Here is a 10,086-nt window from a genome sequence, read left to right on the forward strand (position 1 = left end):
ACCGCCCCAACAGATCCACAGATGACGCAATCTCAATCGCACTCCACACTGCCCTTTCCCACCTGGACAAAAGGAACACCTATGTGAGAATGCTCTTCATTGACTACAGCTCAGCGTTCAACACCATAGTGCCCACAAAACTCATCTTTTAGCTAAGGACCCTGGGACTAAACACCTCCCTCTGCAACTGGATCCTGGACTTCCTGACGGGCCGCCCCCAGGTGGTAAGGGTAGGCAACAACATGTCTGCCACGCTGATCCTCAACACTGTTGCCCCTCAGGGGTGTGTGCTTTGTTCCTTCCTGTACTCCGTTCACCCACGACTGCATGGCCAAGCACGACTCCAACACCATCATTAAGTTTGCTGACGACACAACAGTGGTAGGCCTGATCACCGACAACAATGAGACAGCCTATAGGGAGGAGGTCAGAGACCTCTCCAACCTCTCCCTCAATGTGAGCAAGACAAAGGAGCTGATCGTGGACTACAGGAGAAGGAGGGCCGAACAGGCCCCCATTAACATCGACGGGGCTGTAGTGGAGCGGGTCGAGAGTTTCAAGTTCCTTAGTGTCCACATCCCCAACAAACACACCAAGACAGTCATGAAGAGCGCACGACAACACCTTTTCCCCCTCAGGAGACTGAAAAGATTTGTCATGGGTCCCCAGATCCTCAAAAAGTTCTACAGCTGCACCATCGAGAGCATCCTGACTGGTTGCATCACCACCTGGTATGACAACTGTCGGCATCTGACCGTAAGGCGCTACAGAGGGTAATGCGTATGGCCCAGTACATCACTGGGACCAAGCTTCCTGCCATCCAGGACCTATGTAATAGGCGGTGTCAGAGGAAAGCCCAAAGAATTGTCAGAGACTCCAGTCACCCAAGTCATAGACTGTTTTCTCTGCTACCGCATGGCAAGCGGTACCGGAGCACCAAGTCTAGGACCAAAAGTCTCCTTAACAGCTTCTAACCCCAAGACATAAGACTGCTGAACAATTAATCAAATGGCCACCGGACTATATACATTGACCCCCCCCCCCCCCCCCCCACACACACATTTGTTCTGTACACTATGCATAGTCACTTCACCCCTACCTACATGAACAATTACCTTGACTAACCTGTACCCACGCACATAGACTCGGTACCGGTCCCCTCTGTATATAGCCTCATTACTGTTATTTTGTGTTACTTTTTATAATTTTTTCCTTTAGTTTCTTTGATAAATATTACCTTAACTCTTCTTGATCTGCACTGTTGGTTAACGGCTTGTAAGTAAGCATTTCACTGTAAGGTCTACACTTGTTGTATTCGGCGCATGTGACAAATAAAGTTTGATTTGATTATATATCTCAAAATAGCACTACAGTCACTACCCTCAGTCTATAATCTAACGTTAACCTTCAGCTACTCTCCCTCCTCTCCATCTCAACCTGTCAACTATCATACCATTGCAGGGCCAAAGACAAGCGCACACCGGTAGACTCTAAGCAGATTGGTGTGTTAGGATGGCCAACCAACCACACTTCTCCATAGAGAGAGAGAGAGAGAGAGAGAGTTTGAGTTTGAGATTGAGTTGCAATGCTGTGGTAAAGAACAAGCTCCCTGAAGTGCTTCCATTTGGAGAAGGAGGAGCAGGGTTCCAGGTAGGTCAGATGTCTCCATAATCTGGGATTATCTTTGAGGACGCCTCACTCAAATTGACTCAAAACTATATATAAGCACAGAACATCTTGACGACTACACTCCTCTAAAAATAACCAACCCTAAATAAGGTTTATTTTAGCGTTGGCCCAGGCCACTTGGATTCCCCTTGGGAATATAACGAAATCCGAAGGATTAACATCAGCCACTGTACGTATATGATGTGCCTGAAATAGCCAGGGGTCGAGAGATCAACAATGTCACGTCATCTTTCTGTGAAAAAGGATAATGTGAATGAATAAACACGATGAGATAAAAAGCTGTACTGTAATACCCCAGCAGGCCAGAATGTCTAGGGTAGCATACTGCAGAAGCTGAAATTAAGCTGAAGCTCTTTTCAACAGAAAACTATTCATGTTATGTAACATTTCACAGAGTAATTACATGCGGACTCAGGCCGTTATCCCTAGCTCACCGTGCTGCAGGATTCTGTGTGCCACATCTTGCCCAAAACCACATCTGAACCCTCAGTGTGAATTCTTGTCAGGGGAGCATTGGGAGGGGGATGTTGCATTGAATTAGACTCTGCATGTATTTCACAGAACAGTACTGTCGGGCACTTACATAACAAAATAAATAGAAAATGGAGGGGACCAACACTTTATGAACAATTAATAAATTATATATTCCTTGAGTAACATGCACTTAAGCCACAGCAGTGACATTGAAAATACACGGTGGCATATCTGCATTGCATGGAGCAGAGTAAGGAGGGCCAACTGTGAAATGTAGAAGTCTACTCTCAGCTGTACTTTAAAAGCCAGTCAAATTGACTGCATTTATCAACACTTACACTTGTATTACTGGTAATCCATCACTTTTACTTGTAAAAAAACACAGAGGATAGAGCTATGCTATGGTCCAGTTGAAACATAACAAAGAGAATGTTGAAATGTGACCCTTCTCACAGGCTCAACTTCAAGTTGAAGTGCACTGCATATTTAAAAGTACAAAATACACAGTGCACAAAGAAGTTGGAATTAAAACAATGAATACTTCCAGCTTGAGTAGCTTGCCACTACTGAGGAGAGGATTCTAAACCCTTCTGGGCTTAGTCTCCCATCTAGCTCCTCAGACAGGCCGAGTGAGATCTGTCATGTTTTCTTTTTCAGGCCCAGTAGTTTCACAGGAAGCCTACGCCCAGGTGGGGAGCCATGGGGAACATGACACAGCGAGCACGTAAGGCGGAGGTCTAACCATCATGACCAGAGCTTGTACAGGGTTGGTAGACCTCTATGAGATCAAATACACACAACATCCTTCGAGATGGCAAGTGCCCCTCACTGATTTGTAATATGTCTACACTAGGCCACTGAAACTGATTTAAATGTATAATAATTGCAAATAAAATCAATAATTTTGAATGGTAAATATACTGCTCAAAAAAATAAAGGGAACACTTAAACAACACAATGTAACTCCAAGTCAATCACACTTCTGTGAAATCAAACTGTCCACTTAGGAAGCAACACTGATTGACAATAAATTTCACATGCTGTTGTGCAAATGGAATAGACAACAGGTGGAAATTATAGGGAATTAGCAAGACACCCCCAATAAAGGAGTGGTTCTGCAGGTGGTAACCACAGACCACTTCTCAGTTCCTATGCTTCCTGGCTGATGTTTTGGTCACTTTTGAATGCTGGCGGTGCTTTCACTCTAGTGGTAGCATGAGACGGAGTCTACAACCCACACAAGTGGCTCAGGTAGTGCAGCTCATCCAGGATGGCACATCAATGCGAGCTGTGGCAAGAAAGTTTGCTGTGTCTGTCAGCGTAGTGTCCAGAGCATGGAGGCGCTACCAGGAGACAGGCCAGTACATCAGGAGACGTGGAGGAGGCCGTAGGAGGGCAACAACCCAGCAGCAGGACCGCTACCTCCGCCTTTGTGCAAGGAGGAGCAGGAGGAGCACTGCCAGAGCCCTGCAAAATGACCTCCAGCAGGCCACAAATGTGCATGTGTCTGCTCAAACGGTCAGAAACAGACTCCATGAGGGTGGTATGAGGGCCCGACGTCCACAGGTAGGGGTTGTGCTTACAGCCCAACACCGTGCAGGGCGTTTGGCATTTGCCAGGGAACACCAAGATTGGCAAATTCGCCACTGGCGCCCTGTGCTCTTCACAGATGAAAGCAGGTTCACACTGAGCACATGTGACAGACGTGACAGAGTCTGGAGACGCCGTGGAGAACGTTCTGCTGACTGCAACATCCTCCAGCATGACCGGTTTGGCGGTGGGTCAGTCATGGTGTGGGGTGGCATTTCTTTGGGGGGCCGCACAGCCCTCCATGTGCTCGCCAGAGGTAGCCTGACTGCCATTAGGTACCGAGATGAGATCCTCAGACCCCTTGTGAGACCATATGCTGGTGCGGTTGGCCCTGGGTTCCTCCTAATGCAAGACAATGCTAGACCTCATGTGGCTGGAGTGTGTCAGCAGTTCCTGCAAGAGGAAGGCACTGATGCTATGGACTGGCCCGCCCGTTCCCCAGACCTGAATCCAATTGAGCACATCTGGGACATCATGTCTCGCTCCATCCACCAACGCCACGTTGCACCACAGACTGTCCAGGAGTTGGCGGATGCTTTAGTCCAGGTCTGGGAGGAGATCCCTCAGGAGACCATCCGCCACCTCATCAGGAGCATGCCCAGGCATTGTAGGGAGGTCATACAGGCACGTGGAGGCCACACACACTACTGAGCCTCATTTTGACTTGTTTTAAGGACATTACATCAAAGTTGGATCAGCCTGTAGTGTGGTTTTCCACTTTAATTTTGAGTGTGACTCCAAATCCAGACCTCCATGGGTTGATAAATTGGATTTCCATTGATTATTTTTGTGTGATTTTGTTGTCAGCACATTCAACTATGTAAAGAAAAAAGTATTTAATAAGATTATTTCATTCATTCAGATCTAGGATGTGTTATTTTAGTATTCCCTTTATTTTTTTGAGCAGTGTATAATTTTCATTGGCTGTGGTGGACAATAAATCATGTCAAGTGGTTCTAAGCAATAGCTGCACATGATGCTAAGTCCCAAAATAGTTGGTCAATATCAAGGGTTCTCAAGGAATGTTTTAAGACCCATATTATCCATATCATGTATATTAAAGGTACTTAGTGGGCCTCACCCAGTAGTCCCTTCCACAGGCCTTTAACTGCTGTACTGTGGCTCGTTTCAGTCCCTTCCACAGGCCTTTAACTGCTGTACTGTGGCTCGTTTCAGTCCCTTCCACAGGCCTTTAACTGCTGTACTGTGGCTCGTTTCAGTCCCTTCCACAGGCCTTTAACTGCTGTACTGTGGCTCGTTTCAGTCCCTTCCACAGGCCTTTAACTGCTGTACTGTGGCTCGTTTCAGTCCCTTCCACAGGCCTTTAACTGCTGTACTGTGGCTCGTTTCAGTCCCTTCCACAGGCCTTTAACTGCTGTACTGTGGCTCATTTCAGTCCCTTCCACAGGCCTTTAACTGCTGTACTGTGGCTCGTTTCAGTCCCTTCCACAGGCCTTTAACTGCTGTACTGTGGCTCGTTTCAGTGAGTTGTTATTTTTCCGTCCAGCCCCTGAATTCTTAATCACATGACTTCCACGGCTAAGTGAGACAATCTTCTTGAAAAACCATAGTCTCCTCTCTGTCGGTACAGTTCAAATTAAGCTGTGGGTTTCATTTTACACATTTCAACCAGCTGAATCTTCAATTCTATATTTTGGTTGTGGGGGAGTGAGGGGGAAAGGTCCATGGTAGTGTGTTTGGATATACTGATCATACAACCCTATTCACAAGAACCCTAAAAACGGCTGCAGGCAAAGTCAGGTTCTCACAAACAGTATTTGTGATCTCTATACTCCCACTCTGGTGTGCTGTGTAGAATGGTGCAGTTTTAGTCAGAACTACTCTATCTGAGTAATACATCCATCTCAACCACCACCACCACTACCACCCACAACAAGCCATGACTGAAATATGGCCTGAATTTACTTCTTTTTTTTAAGCAACTTAGCCAGTAAAACAAAATATTTATTTATGTTTTATCAAGTTGTTAGACTCAGCTCCTCTGTTGAGGTGAACTGAGGTTGTTGCCCTACTTTCAGATATTGGGATCCCAACATAGGCCAATCATTCACTTGATATGGACCCAATTTGGGACATACATTTGACTTCTAATATACAGTACCAGTCAAAAGTTTGGACACATTTACTCATTCCAGGGTTTTTCTTTATTTTTACTATTTTCTACATTGTAGAATAATAGTGAAGGCATCAAAACTATGAAATAACACATATGGAATCATGTAATAACCCAAAAGGTGATAAACAAATCAAAATGAATTTTATATTTAAGATTCTTCAAAGTAGCCACCCTTTGCCTTGATGACAGCTTTGCACACTCTTGGCATTCTCTCAACCAGCTTCATTAGTTAGTCCCGTGGAATGCATTTCATTTAACAGGTGTGCCTTGTTAAATGTTAATTTGAGGAATTCCTTTCCTTCTTAATGTGTCTTAGCCAATCACTTGTGTTGTGACAAGGTAGGGGTGGTATACAGAAGATAGCCTTATTTGGTAAAAGACCAAGTCCATATTATGGCAAGAACAGCTCAAATAAGCAAAGAGAGTCCATCATTACTTTAAGACATAAAGGTCAGTCAATCTGGAAAATGTCAAGAACTTTGAATGTTTCTTCAAGCGCTATGATGAAACTGGCTCTCATGAGGACCGCCTCAGGAAAGGAAAACCCAGAGTTACCTCTGCTGCAGACTCAGAGGATAAGTTCGAGTTACCAGCCTCAGAAATTGCAGCCCAAATAAATGCTTCACAGAGTTCAAGTAACAGACACATCTCAACATCAACTGTTCAGAGGAGACTGTGTGAATCAGGCCTTCATGGTCGAATTGCTGCAAAGAAACTACTACTAAAGGACACCAATAATAAGAAGAGACTTGCTTTGGCCAGGAAACATGAGCAATGGACATTAGAACGGTGAAAATCTGTCCTTTAGTCTGGTGAGTCCAAATTTGAGATTTTTGGTTCCAACCGCCGTGTCTTTGTGAGACGCATAGTAGGTGAATGGAGGATTTCCGCATGTGTAATTCCCACCGTGAAGCATGGAGGAGGTGGTGTGATGGTGTGGGGGTGCTTTGCTGGTGACACTGTCTGTGATTTATTTAGAATTCAAGGCACACTTAACCAGCATGGCTACCACAACATTCTTCAGAAATACGCCATCCCATCTGGTTTGCGTTAGGTGGGACTATCATTTATTTTTCTACAGGACAATGACCCAACACACCTCCAGGTTGTGTAAGGGCTATTTGACCAAGAAGGAGAGTGATGGAGTGCTGCGTCAGATGACATGGCATCCACAATCACCCGACCTCAACACAATTGAGATGGTTAGGGATGAGTTGGACCGCAGAGTGAAGGAAAAGCAGCCAACAAGTGTTCAACATGTGGGAACTCCTTCAAGATGTTGGAAAAGCATTCCAGGTGAAGCTGGTTGAGAGAATGCCAAGAGTGTGTAAAGCTGTCATCAAGGCAAAGGGTGGCGACTTTGAAGAATCTCAAATATAAAGTGTATTTTGATTTGTTAAACACGTTTTTGGTTACTACATGATTCCATATGTGTTATTTCATAGTTTTGACTTCTTCACTATTAATGTACAATGTAGAAAATTGTGAAAAATAAAGAAAAACCCTGGAATGAGTAGTTGTGTCCAAACTTTTGATGTGTAACCCTCCAAAAGTCTGGTTCATCCATGGGAGCAATTTCCAAACGCCTGAAGGTACCACGTTCATCTGTACAAACAATAGTATGTTTGTTTAACAAGAAATGTGTGGGTTGGTTGAAAAATTCATTTTAATGACTCCAACCTAACTAACTGTATGTAAACTTCCGACTGTACATAGGACTGCGGTCTCTAAGATGCATGGTAGAGTAACCGGGTGGTAGTCGGCTAGTGACAGTGACTAAGTTCAGGGCAGGGTACTGGGTGAGGGCCGGCTAGTGATGTCTGATGGCCTTGAGATGGGTGTTTTTCAGTCTCTCCATCCCAGCTTTGATGCACCTGTACTGACCTCAACTTCTGGATGACAGCAGGGTGAACAGGCCGTCCAAGCACACCAAGACAGTTGTGAAGAGGGCACGACAAAACCTATTCCCCCTCGGGAGACTGAAAAGATTTGGCATGGGTCCTCAGATCCTTAAAAGGTTCTACAGCTGCTCCATCGAGAGATGTCCTGGGCATTTTTTGTACTAACATCATTTTAATTGATTGGTTTTAAGAAATGCAATGAGTGTAGATGGCTGTTGTAGACCATAGGTTAAATGTTTTTAGGACATAATAGAGAGATAAAATAAATGTTTGTATAATTCAATTACTCTGTGGCCAATAGTAGGCCTATAGATCTAAGGTTAAGAAATGTGCAGTTGGCACACCTGTTATAAGCCTACTCATTTTAGTAGCCTAGCGGTTAGCACGTTGGGCCAGTAACTGAAAGGTCACTGGTTTGAATATCTGAGCTGACAAGGTGAAAAGTCTGTCGCTGTGCCCTTGAGCAAGGCACTTAACCCTAATTTACTCCAAGGGTGCCGTACTACTATGGGTGACCCTGTAAAACAACACATTTCACTACAACTATAGGGTGTGTGTGTGTGTGTGACAAAAAATTATTAGAGTTGAATAGTTACCAGTTTGGTGGAAACAAGCTTTAAATTATCTATTGAATGTACAGGAGAGAGAGCTATGATGGGGGCTTGATCCATATCCTATTGCTGAGCACCTAATAACACAGGACTCTGTGTAGATGTATATGTCCAACGAAGCTCACTACACCACATTGCAGTAGGCCTAAATTACAATATTCCCCCTCTTTAAAGAAGGGTTGTATGTCCTCACACTCAAAACTTCACATGCTTACAAGGCCCTGAGAGAACACCACAATGATCCCACTGCTGCCACCAGTGTTTTATTTATTTCACCTTTATTTAAAGAGGTAGGCCAGTTAAGAACAAATTCTCATTTACAACTGCGACCTGGCCAAGATAAAGCAAAGCAGTGCGACACAAACAACAACACAGAGTTACACATGGAATGAACAAACGTTCAGTCAATAACACAGAAGTGTAGCCTAACAGGGAGAGAGAGAGAACTGTATGGGGGCTCAATCTATGGATCTTGCACTACATACCAAGGATAATGGATGTGGGCAGGGGCGGAAGTCGCGGGGGGGACGAGGGGGACACGACCCCCCCATCCTGGGAAAAATATGATTTGTCCCCCCCCAATATATCACTGAAACATAACTATGTAATTTAAATAATATTAATAATACGCAATGAAAGCAATTGTGCTGATTATAGACACTTAATAGCGCGTTTTTAAGTTTCAAAAGATTGCGACCCCCCACCCTTTTCCTCACAATGGTTTGATCCACTGGCAAGGTAACAGAGGGGTCGTATCTACTGTCTGAAAGGCACTCAATGAACGTAACTGACGTGAGGTTAATCCAGTCAATCGCGCACACACACTAGCTGAATATGCAGAGCTAGCGCGCAAATATGAACTATTAAGCTAGCTAGTACCTATTCCATTTATGTGGCCTCGTCAAAGATGGAATCTTTGCTATCGTCAATTTATTCCGAGATCAGCATGCAGATGATGTAAGTTAGTGCTTCAAAGTCCCTGTGATAAGGTTAGCGATAAACTGAAGTCCAAACTGAACAGAACTACACTCTCTTCTACCATTGTCTTAAATATATTTAATGGTCTCGTTGCAAAAGCTAAATTGTCGCAAGGGAACTTTTATTTATTTATTTTATTTAACCCGGGTAGCAAAGATTATAGCAAACACCACTGAAACTGAATTGGTGCTCGCTAGCTTTGCAAATTCAACTATTGTTGGAAGCCAGCCAATATGAAACAAACTATTAAAATTACAAAAGGTTGCAGCATATGTTGTGTAAATGGTGAACTCATACAGCTGTCAACTCTTGTCATTTTAATCCGTTTCACATTTGCTAGCTACCTTTTAGATCGAAGCCCAAATAGAATGATAAAAGATAAGATGATAGACGCCCATCTCCTACTGTAAATAGCCTACACACTGTGTGTGTGTGTAGCCAGCCAGCCAGGTAGAAAAATGGCAGAAAAATAAAAGACGGACATCAGAGTATTTTTCAGTACACCAAAACGCAAAGTAAGAACCCTAGTAGCCTAATATCTCAAAGACTAGTTGATAAAATGTTCATAAGAAAGAAATGAAATTCTAATGGAAATGTTTCACAATGATGTCATTAGGCAGATTAGGCAACAGCTGGCACACAGACAGCAGAGTTGGGGACAGATATGCAGGGACAGACTGGCAGAGACAGGGAGTTTCAGGTAAGT

The sequence above is a fragment of the Salmo salar genome, chromosome 06 (genome assembly GCF_965601325.2).
Source record: "Salmo salar chromosome 06, fSalSal1, whole genome shotgun sequence".
Taxonomy (NCBI): domain Eukaryota; kingdom Metazoa; phylum Chordata; class Actinopteri; order Salmoniformes; family Salmonidae; genus Salmo; species Salmo salar.